Source organism: Odocoileus virginianus, chromosome 19, assembly GCF_023699985.2.
Source record: "Odocoileus virginianus isolate 20LAN1187 ecotype Illinois chromosome 19, Ovbor_1.2, whole genome shotgun sequence".
Classification (NCBI taxonomy): Eukaryota; Metazoa; Chordata; class Mammalia; order Artiodactyla; family Cervidae; genus Odocoileus; species Odocoileus virginianus.
This window is the reverse complement of record NC_069692.1, coordinates 36982642-37001330: the sequence shown is the minus strand read 5'-3', so window position 1 is coordinate 37001330 and position 18689 is coordinate 36982642.

The window sequence follows — 18689 nt, the reverse complement described above, 5'->3', positions numbered from 1 at the left end:
TATGACATAATGTGAGAGTTTGTCAAAAGACACGGAAGCCAACTAAAATGGCTCCCATGGCCAAAGTTAGAACAATTTGAGCAACATGATCCATAAAGTAACACTGGGTTTATTTCAAAGTATGACATAAACATTTATGAGTTCTTACTGATATAACTAAATGATAGAATAAACAGAGGAACATGGACAAATCTCCTGTGTAGAAGAATTCCAAATAATTTAGGCAGGTATTTCAACCTCAAATTAGTGACTATCTTCCCAATCACTAAGTGTGGGCTGTACACAGTAACTTTCTTTCATACAGAACAGTATAGAAAGGGAGAGAAAGCAAGAGGACTTAACAAGTAGAAATCTGACCATCACTGTGTTAGGTGATAAAGGTCAAAATCTAGTGACAAATCATGTTGGTGGTATGTACTCTTGATGTGATGTGATGATGGCATTTCCTCCCCAAAACCCATGACCCAGTCTAATCGTGAGAAAATATCAGACAAATTCTAACTGATGGACATTCTGCAAAATACATGACCTGTGTTCTTTAAAATTGTCAAGGTTATCAAATCTAAGAAAACTCTGAGAAACTGTTACAGCTAAGGAGACATGACATCTAAATGCAATGTGGAATCCTGGATGGACTCTTGGAATAGAAAAAGGGCAATAAGGAAAATCTAAGAAAAATCTGAATGTAAAAATGGCAAATGTAAAAGGTTAATAACAGGGGAAACTGGGTGTGAAGTATGTGAAAAATCTCTGTATGATCTTAACAATCTTTCTGTAAATCTAAAACTATTCTAAAATTTTAAATAGTCATTTTAAAAAGTACACATCCTAAGTATCTAGCTCAATGTATTTAAATTTTTGTACATCCAGCTCCCAGATCACTATCAGTACCACCAAAGCCGCCTCATCCTCCTCAGACCCCCATCCTCATGTAATACAGCCCCTCCCCAAAGAGCAAGTACAATCCTGAGCTCTAAGACATAGATTAGCTGTGCTTGGAACTGAACTTAACACTGATGGAGTCTCAGAATGGAAGTTTGTTTTGTTTTGTTTTGTTTTTAAGTCAAATTGGCTCAAGTCACTTAAGGCTCCTATAGGAACATATTTCCCTTGATTACGTGCATTTATAGGTATAAGATTAAGGTTCTTGTCAGCAGCTGGCATAGCCTGGTATTTGACTTCAGATATAATTTAAGCTATTTAGAAATAAATTAATTAGGGGGAATGGAAGAACAAAATATATGAAATGTTGTCTTATTCATAAGATTGCTTTTCCCTAAACTTTTTAACTATTCAGAGTTTGCATTCTCTAAAACATTTCAACTTTTTTGATTAATAATACAACAAATGTTGCTTATTAGGTTTTCAATATATTTTCAACTATTCACTCCCATCTTTCCATATAGTGTAAAATCTAGGCATCTTAGACTCTCCTATAGAATGGCCCAGTGAAAGCTCCTTTTTGATTTGTTATAACCATCGGTTTGACAAATCTTTAGGACACTTTTATTTAAATTTAGTCCTCATACAGCTTGTTATATCATTAGTCATCCAACAAGATTTTAAACAGCAGATTTTTTTCCAGGCCCACTCAACCCTACTGAATCAGACTCTTTGGCTTTAAAGACTCCATACCTATAATTGTGTAACACCACCATGTGATTCTTTTGCCCATTCAAGTTTGAGGACCACATCCTTGGTGCCAGACATGGCATAACTTGGTGAATTTCTTCACAGTGTTTTTTTAAAGGCTATTCAAATCCATTCTAAATGAGTATGTATGTGTGTGTCTGGAATTTCAAAATGCATGCACTATAACTCAGATTCACATAAACTGTCATTTCTAGTGCTGATTTCATCTTGCTGTCCAAGCCAAATTTGGAAAGACTGGGGGAAAAAAAAACTTTAAATTTAGCTTATCCACTGCTTCTGGTTTAAAATTGTTTTTTTCATCTGTAAAAATCTCTTTTGAAAAGCTACCCGATCTTTTTATAGGTTAATCTTAGGCAATTCTAGCATTTAAAATTGTTCTTTCTTTCTGAGAATCTTTCACATCATTACTGTACCTTGTTCCATGAAGGTTAATCACTGCTTCCTAGACTTAGCCTTTGCTAAGCCACCACATGAACATGGTCAGTTTTTTCAGGGACTAAACTGAGGGAGAAGTTTTAAAATTCCTCTTTTTGCATAAGAGAGCAAAGAATACCATGACTCTTTTTTCCTCCCCTCTCCTCTCCAAATACTAGAGTCCCTAACTTTAAATGAGTGGTAGAGATTCAGACAGCTCTCATCACATTAAATAAAATTATGTTGTCCTTTTTCCAGTTTAAAAAATCATCCTGCCTGATAATGAGTCAATTCCTAGGTAGGCTGATAAGAAGTCCAGGGTTCCCAAGGAGAAGAAAGGGGTCTGGGGCTTTCAAGGAGAAAAAAACATTTTCTACACTGCTTAATTTTAGTCAATATAACAATGTATCTTGCTCCAGGACATGTTTCTCCCTAACAAGAAGGTTTTCTGACTAATCTTGCTATGTTAAGGAGTATGTTGTGGGAGTGGGTCTGATAAGACCTTTCTATTGCTAATTCTAATCTTGTTAATTAAGATGTGTGTTGTGGGAGTGAGTCTGGTCAAAGTATATAAGGCCTTAATAAGACTAGTGAGTGGGGGCACTCCCCGCCCCCCTTCTGATGTCTGTGTCAGAAGCTTTTTCTTACTCTGATAAAACCCTGCTACACAAAAGCTCTTGAATGATCAAGCCTGGTCCCTGGTCCCAAGCTAAATCTTCTTTGGAGATCATGAATCCAACATCATTCACCGTAAGCTATCAATAATAGCTAATGCTTATTGAGTGCTTATTATGTTGGACTGTGTTCTAAGCATTTAATCTTTACAACAATGTTATGAGATTGGTCCTTTTATCATTTGCATTTTATTGAGGCACAGTGAGGTCAAGTAAATTGCCCATGGCAGATAGGCAGTGGGCAGTCAGGCTGATTTTCAAAACCAGTCTGTCTCCAAAGCCCCATGGTTTTTTTAACCATGCTAGACTGCTTCTCATTCATTTATTCAACAGAGCTTTATTGAATATCACCTATTATGGGCAGATCACTAGAGATATAACAATGCATGCAGAAGACAAGTCCCCAGCTCTCGTGGACCTGTTGGGGGCAGAGACAGACAAGGAAAACTGATAATAAACAAATGAGTATATAATTTAATATCAGCATGTAAAAGGTGCTGTGAAAAAAGTGGTTAAGTCTGGTTTCTTTGGTTGTGGCTGTCAGGGAAGAATTATCTTAAGGCGGTAACACTGAGCTAAAATTGAAGGATGATAAAGACTCAGACAAGCAAAAGGGTAGAAGAGCACTCCAGATAGAAGGTGGAGACCCCCAATGAGAAACAGTGGGAATGTCAGAGAAGAGAGGACTTGTGACCGGCACAGTACCCAGCGCTGAGCACGGAATAAAGCGGGGTAGGCAACGCAGGCCTGTATAGTTCACGGTAAGGAGGTGGGTTTGTTCTAACATTCTTTGCTTTAAGCAGGGTGATGGCACATTTTGATGTACATTTGGAAGCATTTTAGTTGCTATGTGTGGGAAATAAGTTTTAAGAAAGTCAAATGGGAACATGGAAAATAGTTGTGCCTTATAACTCATGAAAATGAAAACTGTTAACTTTGTGGTTCTGCGAAATGATCAACCAATACAAGTAAGATGTCTTGCAAGCAAGTCTCCCTCAGTAGTGCAGAATATTATAAAGTCAAGGGGAAATATGGGACTGGTTTCTATTTTAACATAGTATTTTTCACTTTTATATTAATCTGATTATTTGCTAATTAATTTTTCCTGATGTCATATAGGCACAGCCTCAGTTGATACTCATAAGGTGCTTTGGGCTTCTTAAATCCACAAAATTCCTGACAGTTCTCCATAAATCTACGGCTGTAATCTTCCAGAAGAGATGCCTCTAAAAACTGAGATTGGCAGAGTCTTTGAGAGTTTAATTTTAAATAATCTGAATTTGATTTGAATCATTGGCCAAATGTTTATGGTGCACATTTCACAAAGAAGATACTCAGCTGGTTTTGCAGACAACATGCATATGTATTCTGCTATGTCATCTACTTTTAAGGAATTTAAAAGTTATGTCTTTGTTCAAGAAATGATTGAAAACATATGATGTGGAAAACCCTGGGGTAAGCATCATGACTATGAAGATGAATTGCACATAGTTTCCAATTTAAAGAATCTTACAGATGAGTACAAGGAGGCATAATAAGAGCAACATAAAAGACCTCCTCTGATAAAGAGGAAAGAAGTGATTGTTTTCCATCAATTGTCAGGGAGAATGTTGTACTCAGGGTATCCTCTTGAAACAGAGGCTGAAACTGTTTCAAGTAAGCAGGTAGTTTATTTTCAGAAATATTTCCGGGGAAGTGGAGTGGCAGATAAGGCAGATTGAAATGGTTAAAGAGGAAAAGCCAACTCCAGAGTACATTCTTGAATTAGTCATCACTGCAGAAAACTTGGCTAAAGTCTACCTGGACCATTTGTAGAACCATGAAGGTTATGTTCCAGAACTACCTGTTTGAGGGACAAAAAAAGATCAGAACTTAGTAACAGCTATTTTCTCTCCATTGATCCATAGTTGCCCACTGGGCCATTAACTCCCTAATACTTCCCGGTTGCACAGGAAGTAAGTGGCCAGATTGGTTCCCATAGATATCTTGTGTCAGAGACACTTGGGGCAGAAAGTGAAAGATTACTGTTACAGCTAAGGGAAGGTGCTATCGGTTGTACCGCGGTGAAGCTGGTTGCGAAGGAAAAGTCTGCATTGAAAGGTATGCTAAGAGATTATAAGAGGATGGGAGACTTGGGTAAGATATTCTTAATACAGAAAACTTTAGCCTGAGGTAGGTTTTGAGCTTCCCGTGTGCCTCAGATGGTAAAGAATCTGCCTGCAATGCAGGAGGCCCAGGTTTGAATCCTGGGTCAGGAAGATCCCCTGGAGAAGAGAACGGCTACCCAATCCTGTATTCTTGCCTGGAGAATCCCATGGACAGAGGAGTCCATGGGGTCATGAAGAGTCAGACACAACTGAGCAGCTTAACACTTGCACTTTTTTCAGGCTTTGAGCTAGAACTCAAAGATGTACTAGGAGCTTATACACCAAGATTAAGAGGGTGTGGTAAGATGGGGAAATTATTGAGATGCACATTTCAGGTAGAGAAATCTGGTGAACAAACACAGATTCAGGAGAGCACAGACTATATCTCTAAGGGGATTATGACAGATACAAGGGAATATATCTCTTGGGTGGAAGGGTAAGAGATCTTCAGTAGTTGACTCTGGAATTGACCACCACTCTCTGGTGGATGAAAGTCATGGGCTTGGTTTGATCACACACTAACCTCTGGGTTCAGGACAGCACTGTGGAAGCCAGGTGCATTATTATGGGGAAAGAGTTGTTCCCTGTAGGAAAGTGCTCTATCCACAAACTACGTGATATTCTTCCTGTCAAGAGGCAGAGCTTACTCTCTCCCCCACTTAACTGTGGGGTGGACTTAATAACCTTCTGACAAACAGCATATGGTAAAGTGATAAAGTTGTTGATAACTAATACAGAAATGATACTGAAAGACTGAAAAACATGCATGACCAATATAGGTTATAAAGGCTCAATTTAGTGTGAAGGTGATGGATAAAGAAAATATAGACACATGAGAGACTAACAGAGACTAGATTTCTGTAAGAACAGAATCAAATAAAGATAGATAATTCATTGACTGGTGTTAACAGAATCCCATGGCACATTAAAAAACTGAGTATTAACATTTTGCTTTTTCATTGTACTGTTAGTGTATCATCCATCTTGTTCTCAAGAATAACTCATGTTACATAGAGACTCAATTCTAGATTTAGCCCAAGCAATGCATAGATAATAGGAAGTGACAAGATGTGAACCTTGCCTGCTTGGTTTTCTTAATTCGAAAGAAGTTAGTGAAAAGTCCAAAAGAAATTGGTAAATAACAGATTCCAAGTTCAAATAAACTCCACTATAATTCTATAATTTCCTTATTCAGTGTAATAAAACAAATTTTGAAATGTTTTAAGGCATCCTTTTTTTTTCTTTTTCTGTAATGAATTCACAATTATCTTGCTAGTCTGTTAGAAGTAACCCTTTGAGTTTGTATGTGGAGACCAACAGTCAATACTGCAGGAATGCGAAGAGAATGAAAGTGTTAACAGCTGTACTCAGTTTATGATGTTTACAATAGTTTTTTGATGAAAAACAATTATCTAGGTATCTAAGCTTTTTTAGACAGACACGAGTTTTCTTAATTTTTTTTTTTTAGTACACGAAGAAATAAATCTGAGAGACTCCAGCTGCAGATTTCCTTTCATATGGTAGAGAAGACATTCCATCTGCCTGTGATGATTAGGTCATATGTCTTAGTTCCCTAAGGTAGGTAAGATAAAGTAGTTTCAGAGTTAAAGTGCCTATCTTCTCTTCCCACTCAGCACCAAAACTTTAAGAGTTTGAGAAGCATTCATACTTGTATGTTAGAGTTTGGAAACAGTGTGGCAAGTGGCATCATTCCATGGGAATTGTGTCATGGAGGCCACAAATCCCTGGGAAAATTCTCTGGGTCCAGTGTGGTATAAACGTGGCTCAGAGGTGATGGCCAGAGGCAGGGAGATTGATAGACTTGAATACGTAAACATGTTTCTGTAGGCCATTGCTGTCTGAGGCTCTGGGAGTCTCTGAATCCCCTGTGAGGGGAGGCAGATGTAATCAGAGGAACAGCAGATGATCTATAAAATCTGCAGGTTCGTGGTAGAGCTATTATTGGAGCTGTATACTTGAAGACCCAGCCCAAATATCTGTAGCCAGTCTCCAGCAGTAGTTCCCAGTGCCTGACAGTGAAATGCGGTCACACCTCACCAGACCACAGGGCTGACCCGTCCAAGGCACAGGCAAGATCCTGGGGACCCAAAGGACTCCACGTGGGTCCCAGCCTGAGTGTCTGACAAGAGATTGCATAAGTCATGCTGCCCTCTCTCAAAAAGGAGGAGATAGAAATCTGAAAGGAAATATTTGTATTCCAAAGAGATGAATTACTTAAAGAGTGGTTTAACATGATGAACTCAGGCTAAGATTACTGGATTAGTTAAATTTAGTTTTTCTTTCAGCTGCCTAGTGGGAGTAGTCTCTGAGGGAAAACAGATCAGAGAGAGAGAAAACGGGGTTGACACTTTATGTTTCTGAACCCCACTGGAAGTGAATCTGTGTTTCTGTTGAATTTATCTCTTTGTGAGTGTGATTATGTATCAAATTTTTCTAATTCCAGGTAACTGCAGATAAAAATCTGTTTATCTGTTTTAGTTACATTATTTTATAATAGAATGACAATAGGCAACATGGGCACAATATAATTTTTGAACCTAGATCCTATTACTAACATAATGTAGACATGACCTCATGAGCTTTTAGACTCACTGTGTTGTGATTTTCTGTCATTTAGCGTGTCTATATTATAGTAACAAAGAGGCTATCTCTCTTAATGGGAGATGTGTATAATTTTTTTCCAGTTTAAAATGTGTTATGAGTGAATAGCATTATTTACAACTCTCTGAATGCCTACCCACTGAGATAATTCACTTTTATGACAACAATTTCCATGCATTGAGGCATTCTGTATTTTCAGTTAGCTTGCATTTTCTGAGACATAGATAAATCAGCTTTAATCTTTTTTTAGGTCTGTTTTTTCTTAGTTTCTGTAATAGCTATTAAAGAATTTCTTAGAAACAAATTAACTTTCCTAAGGCTGTGTATGTTCAGCCTATTTAAATTTACATCAAAAGTTTATAAGGAAAACCACTCAGATCATTCAAAGATGAGGCATTGGTATAGAATAACCCTTAGCTCCTAATATGGTTTATTATGTGAGCAGGGCCACTAGAGAGACAGGAAAAAAAACAGGTGATTACTTCTATGAATGTCAGTTGCATAATATTAGTTCCTCTTTCCCTAACTTTTCAGTAAAATTAATCTACTTTCCTTTATTAAAACCAAATCTTTGAAATTCATAATGTTATTAACATTGTTTCTTCTGAGGCACGAGAACATTATATCCTTATTATTTCTCGAGCATTCCACCAAACACAGCTCTGAATAAATTTTCCTGTTTTCAAACTCTAATTCATTCCCTCTTATTAAACCTTCTCCACATCAGCATTACTTTTAACTTCTTTTCTGTTCTTTCCATGACTCCTCTTCTCATTCATTTGCTTTACAACTAAGTTTCCCAGGTGGGGTACTGGTAAAGAATCCGCCTGCTAATGCAGGAGATTCACGAGATGTGGGTTTGATCCCTGGGTCAGGAAGATCACCTGGAAGGAGGAAATAGCAATGCTCTCCAGTATTCTTGCCTGGAAAATCCCATGGACAGAGGAGCCTGGTGGGCTACAGTCCATGGGGTTGTAAACAGTCAGACATGACTGAGCCCACACCCACACACACAAGAGGTGCACCACTTATTTTTGTGTGTAAGAACATTTAACACCAGAACTACCCTCTTAACAAATTTTTAAGTGTATAGTACACTTGTAACTAATGGCTCAGTGTTGTATAGCAGATTTCTAGAATATAATTATCTCACAAAGCTGAAACTCCATTTCCCTCTCTCCCCAGGCACTGACCATACCATTCTACTGGTTTCTCTGTGTTTGACCATTTTAGATGCCTCGTACAAGTTGATAGTGAAAGAAACCAGTCACAGAAAAGCAAACACTTTCCAGTTTTTGAAAATGACCTAGTAGCCTACTTTGCTATGAACTCTGAGACTGCCTTTTTGTTGTTCAGTTTTTGTTGTTGTTGTTGTTGTTCAGTTTTTAAGTCATGTCCATATCTTTGTGCCCCGGTGACTGCAACACTCCACGCTGCCCTGTCCTGTGTTATCTCCCTGAGTTTGCTCAAATTCATGTGCACTGAATCAGTGATGTCATCCAACCATCTCATCCTCTGTCATCCTGTTCTCCTCCTGCCCTCAATCTTTCCCAGCATCAGGGTCTTTTCCATTGAGTCCACTCTCTGCATCAGGTGGCCAAAGTATTGGAGCTTAAGCATCAGTCCTTCCAATGAATATTCAAGGTTGATTTCCTTTAGGATTGACTAGTGTGAACTCCTTGCTGTACAAGGGACTCTCAAGTGTCTTCTCCAGCACCACATTTTGAAAGCATCAACTCTTCGACATTCAGCCTTCTTTATGGTCCAGCTCTCACGTCTATATGTGACTATTGGAAAAACCATAGCTTTGACTAAACCGACCTTTGTTGGCAAAATGATGCCTCTGCTCTTTAATATGCTGTCTAGGTTTGTCATAGCTTTTCTTCCAAAGAGTGTCTTAATTTCGTGGCTGTAGTCACTGTCCACAGTGATTTTGGAACCCAAGAAAATGAAATCTGTCACCGCTTCTGCTTTGTCCCCATCTACTTGCCATTAACTGATGGGACCAGATGCCATGATCTTAGGTTTTTAAATGTTGAGTTTTAGGCCAACTCTTTCTCTCTCCTCTTTCACTTTCATCAAGAGGCTCTTTAGTTCCTCTTCGCTTTCTGTCATTAAAGTGGTATCATCTGCATATCTGAGGTTGCTGATATTCCTCTCAGAAATCTTGATTCTAGCTTGTGATTCATCTAGCTCAGCATTTCACATGACCTAGTCTGCATGGAAGTTAAATAAGCAGAATGACATATACAACCTTAACATACTCCTTTCCCAGTTTTGAACTAGTTCATTATTCCATGTCCGGTTCTAACTCTTGTTTCTTGTCCCGCATACAGGTTTCTCAGGAGGCAGGTAAGGTGGTCTGGTATTTCCATCTCTTCAAGAATTTTCCACAGTTTGTTGTGATCCATACAGTCAAAGGCTTTCTCATAGTCAAGGAAGCAGAAGTAGATGTTTTTCTGGAACTTCCTTGCTTTCCCTTTGATCAAACAGATGTTGGCAATTTGACCTCAGTTCCTCTGCCTTTTCTACATCCAGCTTGTACATCTGGAAGTTCTCAGTTCACACACTGTTGAAACCTAGCTTGAAGGATTTTGAGCACTATCTTGCTAGCATGTGAAATAAGTGCAATTGTGTGGTATTTTGAACATTCTTTGGCATTGCCTTTCTTTGGGATTGGTATGAAAACTGATCAACTGTCATGAACTTATTCAATTTCTCCTTCCCACACTTTAAAAAAAAAATCCTGCAATTTAAGTCCCTTTTCTTCCTAAGCCTTTTCCTTAAAATGTCCTTCATAGTGTTTCCATCAGCCATATCTGTCTTTGCATATCAGCTTCTTCCACTCAGGACACTCTGACCTTTGTACTCAAAAAGAAAAAAACTTGTCCTTTCAGTCTTGTAATACTCTCAAATGACCACATATATGTCTTCATCTCCCTTCTCATTTAAAACCTTTACATTCAGTCTGGTATCTTTGTCACACTAATAAACCATTTTGTTCATGAATTCCATACCTTATGTTTTAAAATCCCTTTCTCCTTGATCTCTCCAAAATTAGTGGTAGATATGTTTCATTATGCTTTGCTTTAAATGCTTTTCTTTCTCTCCTGCCATTACGGGTCAAATTATGTCCCCTTGAAATTCATATGTTGAGCTCTAAACTTCAAGTACCTCAAAATATGGCTGTACTTGGACATAGGTACCTTTAAAGAGGTGATTCTGTTACAATGAGCCTACTAGGGTGTCCTAATACAATCTAATGTCCTTATAAGAAGATGATATGAGGCCACAAAGGAACCCCAGAGATCCCTGTGCACAGAGAAAAGACTCCAAGGGGCACGGTGAAAAGGCAGCAACCTGCCTTTAAATCAAGGAGAGAAGTCTCAGATGAATCCAGACCTACTGACTTCTTGATCTTGGACTTCCAGCTTCAAGAACAGTGAGAAAAGAAGTTTCTGCTGTTTAAGCCACCCAGCCTAAGCATTTTGTTATGGCATTTCTAAGAGTTATGCACCCAAATTGCAATGTGGAAGTGTCTCCCCACACCACCAGCAATTCCCTGACACAAGCAGGGTGTGCCACCCAATTCTGACACTCTCTCCCCAGAAATAGCATCATATTCACAGGGTAAAGCCTCAGTCCTATAAGACAGCTTCCCATCTCACTTCAGATGCCAAATGCAAATCCAGGCTGTTATTTCCGGTCCAGATTTCCTCCTAGTGTTTGATTAATTTGTAGAGTGGCTCAAGAACTCAGAGAAACATTTTACTTAGTAGGTCATCAGTTTATTAGGAAAGGATATAACTCACAATAGCCAGATGGAAGATATGCTTAGAGCAAGGTATAAGGAAAGGGCATGAATCTTCAGACCCTGAGGGCACCACTGTCTGAATCTCCATGTGTTCACCAACCAGGAGGTTCTCCAAAATCTCTCTTTTGGGGGTTTTTATGGAAGCTGGCTTCCCAGGTAGCACTAGTGTAAAGAACCTGCCTGCCAGTTCAGGAGACAGAAGAGATGTGAGTTTGATCCCTGGGTCTAGAAGATCCTCTTGAGGAGAGCAAGGCAACCCACTCTAGTATTCTTGTCTAGAGAACCCCATGGACAGAGGAGCCTGGCAGGCTACAGTCCATAGTGTTGCAAAGAGCGGGACAAGACTGAAGTGCCTTAGCATTACATAGACAATATTGATTAAATCATTGACCCCGATGATTAAACTCAGTCTCCAGCAGCACCCCAACCCCCAGCCAGTCTCCAGGTCAGAGGGTGGAACTGAGAGTTCCAACCCTCTAATCACTTGGTTAGTTTTTCTGGCAACCAACCCCTACCCTTAGATGTATTCCAAAAGTCACCTCATTAATGTACCAAAAGATACTTTTATCTCTATCACCACTTAGGAAATTCCAAGAGTTTTTGGAGCTCTGTGCCAGGAATGGGTCAAAAAATCATATCTATATATTTCTTATTATAAATCACAATATCACAAAACCCAGCAAGCTATGAAACCCACTGAACCCTAGAAATCTCACTTCTCTCTTACCACTTTCTGTTTTTGCTGACCCTTCATCCATTTTATGCATCTGAATGTCAGACTTGCCTTCAAATTTTATCCTAAACTTTCTATTTCCTTTATGTTGACCTCTTCACTAATTACTTCCTAAGGTATCTAAAGCCACCTCTGAGCAGATCACTTTAAAATATATTTAATTCCAACAGCTCATATTAAGCATATGTCTCTTTTTACTGTGATCAGCTGCATAGCTCCACCTCAGTGCTGTATGAACACTTAGATTCAGCAAAACCAAAATTACACTTCTCTCAACATGTTCAAATCATTGCATACTTTTTGTATTCCTGTCTATTATACCCATGTCATATTAATGATGTCACCCCTTTCCTTCTTTTTAATCCTTGACTCCCTCCAGTCTTTATTCCTCTGCATTATCTCTCAGTTCATTTCTTTCCTTTTTCATGTGGCATCACTGGAGCTTGGGTCATGGTTATTAAGGGAAAACTTTGATCTCTCTAGCTGAATTCAAGTCCTCCATATTCTACTTCCAAGAAAAAGCAGCACTGATGGGAGTCACAGTTGAGAACATTAATAGACTATGGTGCTGAAGGGAAGGAGCTTTTGTAGGTGAGGATGAAAGTGGCTCAGAACGCTTGCTTTATAAAATGTGTTCCTTTCCTTCTGTGTGTGTATGTGTATGTGTGTGTGTGTATGTGTGTGTGTGTGTCTGTGTGTGTATGTGTGTATGTCTGTGTGTACGTGTGTGTATATGTCTGTGTGTGTACATGTGTGTATGTGTGTATTGCTGTGTGTGTATATGTGTGTGTGTGTATTGGGGTGTGTGTGTATGTGTGTGTATGACTGTGTGTATGTGTGTGTGTCTGTGTGTATGTCTGTGTGTGTACGTGTGTGTATGTCTGTGTATGTCTGTGTGTATGTGTATGTGTGTACATGCATGTATGTGTGTATTGGTGTGTGTGCGTGTGTGTATGTGTATGTATGTGTGTACATGTGTGTATGTGTGTATTGGTGTGTACATGTGTGTACATGTGTATTGGTGTGTATGTACATGTGTGTACATGTGTGTATGTGTGTATTGGGTGTGTGTGTGTGTTGGGGTGTGTGTGTGCGTGTGTGTACATGTGTATGTGTGTGTACATGTGTGTATGTGTTGTGTATGTGTGTATTGGTGTGTATGTATGTGTGTATGTGTGTGTATGTCTCTGTGTGTACGTGTGTGTGTGTGTGTACGTGTGTGTGTTGTGTGTGTGTGTATGTGTGTGTGTATGTGTGTGTGTATTGGGGGTGTGTATGTATGTGTGTATTGGGGTGTGTGTATGTGTGTGTACGTGTGTGTGTGTGTGTGGGTATCTTCTTTCTGTGTTTATTCACTCTCTCCTCTTTTCCTCATATAAGAGAAGGGTGACACCTCCCCTTGACTTTTAGAAAAGCTTGTCCCCATCCAATCCAGCTACAGAAAAAGCAGGAATAAGACAGGTCTTGAGAAGGGCCGGACGTGGCTTATATTAATTACTTAAACGCTAACTGCTTTGCCTGTGTGCTTAGTTGTGTCCAACCAAGCCTTTGTGACTCCTTGGACTATAGCCTGCTTTGAACAAGCTTCTCTGCCCGTGGGGCTTTCCAGGCAAGAATACTGGAGTGGGTGGCCATTTCCTTCTCCAGGGGATCTTCCCGACCCAGGGATCGAACCTGTGTATCCTGTGTCTCCTGCATTGCAGGTGGATTCTTTAATGCTAATCCTTTTAAATGCCAACTACTATACAGTAAATTCTCTACTGAATATCATGGATGTTCAATAAGATATTGCTCGATATTTCATCCTTGGAAAAGTTTCATCTGGTAATTTTTCAGTGAACAGTTCCTGGAAGCTTTCCTGTCTAGTCATTGTTCTTTGCATATCCTCACGAAGCCTCATCACATGTGAGCTTCATTAAGACTCAGGGAACTCCCTCGGCAAATTCTGGCACTCTGTCGCTCCCTCTCCTATAGTTCTGCCCTGCAAATTCAGCTACCTTAGCTTCACTCATCTCTGCTTGAAACTTGTCAGTTGAGCAGAAATGCCATCCTTACTATCGATTTCCTTACATTTTTACAATAGATTCCCTCCGCCTTTTCTGTAGTCTGGGACATGCATGCTTAGTCACTCAGCTATGTCTGACTCTTTGCAACCCTTTGGACTGTAGCCCACCAGGCTCCTCTGTCTATGGGATCTTTCAGGCAAGAATATTAGAGTGAGTTGCCATTTTCTCCTCTGGGGGATCATCTTGACCCAGGGATCAAGCCCATGTCTCCTGCATTGCAGATATATTCTTTACTGTTAAACCATCAGGGAAGCCCCTGGAACATGCATCCAGGATGAAAATTGAAACAACTGTAGGACTCAGCATGGTTTTTCCCTTCTTTAAAGGCAAACCTTCCCACTCCTGCTATTGCCTAATATCTGAAAACTGTCATCTCATATACGTTGTTCATACATATTTGTCTAGTTCTTTACATAAGAAGGAAAATCTGGTACCAGTTATTCTATCACGACTACAAGTGGAATTTACTCAGATAAAATTTTTATTCCCATTTCACAGATGAAGAACCTGGGGCAAAGATCATTAAAATAATTTGCCCTAAATGGCTCAGTAGGTAAAGAATCTGCCTGCAGTGCAGGAGACCTGGGTTTGATTCCTGGGTCAGGAAGATCCCCTGGAGGAGGAAATGGCAACCCACTCCAGTACTCCTGCCTGAAAAATTGCATGGACAGAAGAGCCAGGTAGTATACAGTCCATGGGATTGCAAAGAGTAGGACATGACTGTGTGACTAACTCTCACTTTCTCACAGATAGTGAATGTAGGGTCAGAATGCAGGTACTTATCTCTCATATACAAGGCCTATTATCAAACCATGCTACTAATCCTCCTTCCATGGACAAAAGGACTTTTTAGATCGCTTTGGACTTTATAAAATCCAAATATTAACTGTGGTGGTAGTAATAGTTGGAGTGGTAGTGATGATAATGAAAAGAAGAATGGTGATATTTATATGTAAACAGAAATTTATAATTTGCAAAGTAATTTCATGTTCATTTCTCCTTGATCCTTACAAGGTTTCCAAACTTCCTGACTTCGCAGTCATTATCAGCTCCACTGCTTCACCCGTGCGGGGGGAAAACGTTATAACTTTTGCTATGTTTCCAAGAGAAGGTGTGCATGCCGTCACTACCGTGCAGTTCAACGACTGTAAGATGGAAAGGGGGTGATCTATCTACAAAATGGGAATTTTTATATTTTTTTAAAACTACCCACTGGCAGAAGAAAAACCTCTTGTAGTTCTCTGTGGGAGAAACAATCTAAATCAAAATGACCTGGTCTAAATTTATTTGATAGCTTCTGAAATTTGGTCAATGACATAGTGGACTTTACAGACTCATAACATTTTTATATTTTGAAAGTTTGCTCATTGTGCTGTTCTCCTAGTTGTTCCAATAATCACATTATGGAATTCAAATGAAAGCTTAATTAAATGGGAAAGTATCTAAGATTTTGGATCTGAGATTATGCCTACAGAATCAGATATATTGAGCTTCCCAGATACAGAAACCTAGATTAGTACTATCTTAACAAGAGGATGTGGTTGATATGAAAATCATGGTGACATGTGCCTTAAATAAGTTATTTAAAATGTTCTAAATCATGTACATTGTACTGTCCAGATATATCCATACTTAAATGATTTTTTTGAGGTTACAGTTACTAAAAGATAAATAGAAAAAATAAATATTAAAATATCAGTAACACAAGTGGAAAAATAAAATATTACCATACTAACTGAATAGAAGATGATTATTTTAAAATGCAGGTCTCTGAAGGAGGAGGCATATTAAACAATCTAATCACAAAAGAGCACAATGATCGCTCTTGTTGTTCTGTTGTTGCTGACCTTGAGTTTATAATACTATTTAATCCCTTAAAATCAACCTTATTTATCTGCCTCTTCCTTTTTGAATACAACACCATTTAAAACAATTTTCTTGGCCTGCAGAAAGAAGAAAAATAAAGCCTCCATTTTGCCTTCTCAGGAGAAAGTCTCATTTTGAATCAAATACTCATTCCTAAAATTTGGGGCACTGTGAATCTCTACGTTGCATGGCATCTTTTCGTGAATAAAAAGCACGTTATTCTAGAAAGAGCAATCTTATTACTTAAAGATGTTCATGTCCTCAAAAAAAGATTAAGTATTTCCTTCTAATGAGAAGACACAGGATAATAGGAAGTTTGGGAGTCAAGCTATTGATGCAAATTCTGACTTCATCACTTACTACTTCCATGATCTGACCTTAGTATACTTACTTATCAAAAATTACATTAAAATATAGGGCACAAAATTACAGAAGGGAGAAACCACATAATCCAAAATCAATTTTCATTCTTCACACTACTGTAATAAAGGGCCACACTTCCCTCATCAGATATACTTGCATTTTCAGACCGTAAGTTGACACATCAGCTGAACTGAGATGACGTGGGCAGATGCTCAGGTTTTAGAGAGGGAGCCTGTCTTCAGTATACCAAGGTGAGACAGGGAAAGCATTACGGTTACAGTGTGGCTACTGTTGCTTGTTTACTTCCAACATGATCATCTGCCTTTGGCGGCTTTATAAAATAAATGTATCATGTAGGGTATACTGTGGGAGGGAAAGTCCCTCACCACGTCTACATCCTCCCTGCCCTCGTGACAACTTGCTTCATTCACATGTGGGGAGCATAGATTTGTTACCTTATTTACAGTATGCCCTCACCTGTCCCTAATTTAATATTTCCCCAATTTGTGACTAATATAAAATTGTCAATACATGACAAGCCAGAGATCATTATTTGCAGTCTTAAAGGAACGTCTTAGCTCATGTGAAGTCAGGAACCCAAAGAGGCTCTTCCTAGAACTAACCCTTATACTGGTTTAGAAAGATTGAGAAAATAAAATACCTAGAAAACATTATGGATTGATTATGACAATAAATGTGCCAGGAAATAGAAAATAGAATTTAAAAATGAGACTAATTTGTTTTAGGACTTTTAGATATAATCTAGGCATTGTACTATTGTTTTACTTTTGCTCATCTCAGCATTCTACAGCCTTATCCATCCTGTATTTTCTTGCTCCTCTTCTAGGCTATACTTCATCTTTTTTCCAGTATGCTCCTGAGGTCATCTCTGCTTAAAAGCAGCAATGTCCAAGTTGCGACATTGAATATAACCGACTGGCGTGTGGTTTGCACATCACTTTATGCTCTGGAGGAATGTGGTCAAAACTCTGCCTTCACACATTGGTGTATAAAAACCTCAGTGTATAAATCTATGCAAGGTGCAACCACTGTGAATAACAAGGCAAGTCTGACTGCCAGTCACGGAAATACATCTCATGCGTTATCAAAGGCTAATACTAAAAGAACATTTGAGGAAAAAAAAACTGCTCATTTTACCTTAGATTGCTATAAAGACCACCACAGACTGTGGTACATGGAAATTTCCACTGAATGGTGCTGATTTTCCTCTCTTGCATTAATTTCCATTCAAATTACCTGGACTGCTTTAATTTTTTAAAAAAATGGCAATTCATATCCTTTCTGGGACATAAAAATTATTATACTCTTGATCATATAATTTTAAAATAAAGAATATGCTGTATAAATTGACATTCTGAAACAAAGCTGTCCTTGTATGATGAATTACTTTAATATTGCTTAAAAACATGACCCTAGATCTAATAGTATTAGAAAATGTAACATGTTTACTTAATCCTTTGCCCAGTTTAATGGTTTAATATAATTTCTGATGTTCTTATTGATATATATATTAGCCAAACATGGAAGAATGATATTTAAATATAAAGGCTGATAATAATAACTATCATTTTTATTTTTGTACAGTGTCAAGGTAATGAGTCAAGTATGGTACTTTTTTTCTGTCTAATTCAAATGATACATGATGAAGTTACTCCACTGGCACAGGGTGTAGTTACATTAAATGACAAAAAATTGTTTTGTTTTCTTGTAAGCATTTGAGAATTCAAATTCTATTTGAAACAAAATTCTAATGAAAATAGCCATAATCAAATAAATTTATGTTTTGTTCTCTGCATATAATTAGGTCTTCAAATATTCTGCTTTTCTAATCTGATATCTACTTCATATATCTATCTGAATAAGAAGAACTGTCTATTATGGTGTAGTAAGTAACAAACATATACCATTTCTTTGAAAATGTAATAAATAATTGGGTGTCATTATATTGAATAGGTATAATCAATGTTGAAGAAATTCCAACAATGTTGTTATTGTTGGAACAAATTTAATCCATTCTTTGCCAACTGAACATACACATATATTAAAACGGTCGTAGAAATAAGCCAGACATACAAATAATAATTTAAAAATTAGTACATAAACCTTCACCCATCTTCTCATTTATACGTGTAAATGAGTACTTCCTATGAAATATCAGAAGTTTTATTTACAACTAATTTAAGATAATGATGTGACCTAAAATATAAGGTTCAAATGAAAATACCCCCAAACTTTCTTAGTTCTTCCTGCTTCCTAGCAACAGACTGCTAATGAGAACATTCAATATCATAGAAGTCACAAGTGGCTGTAAAAATA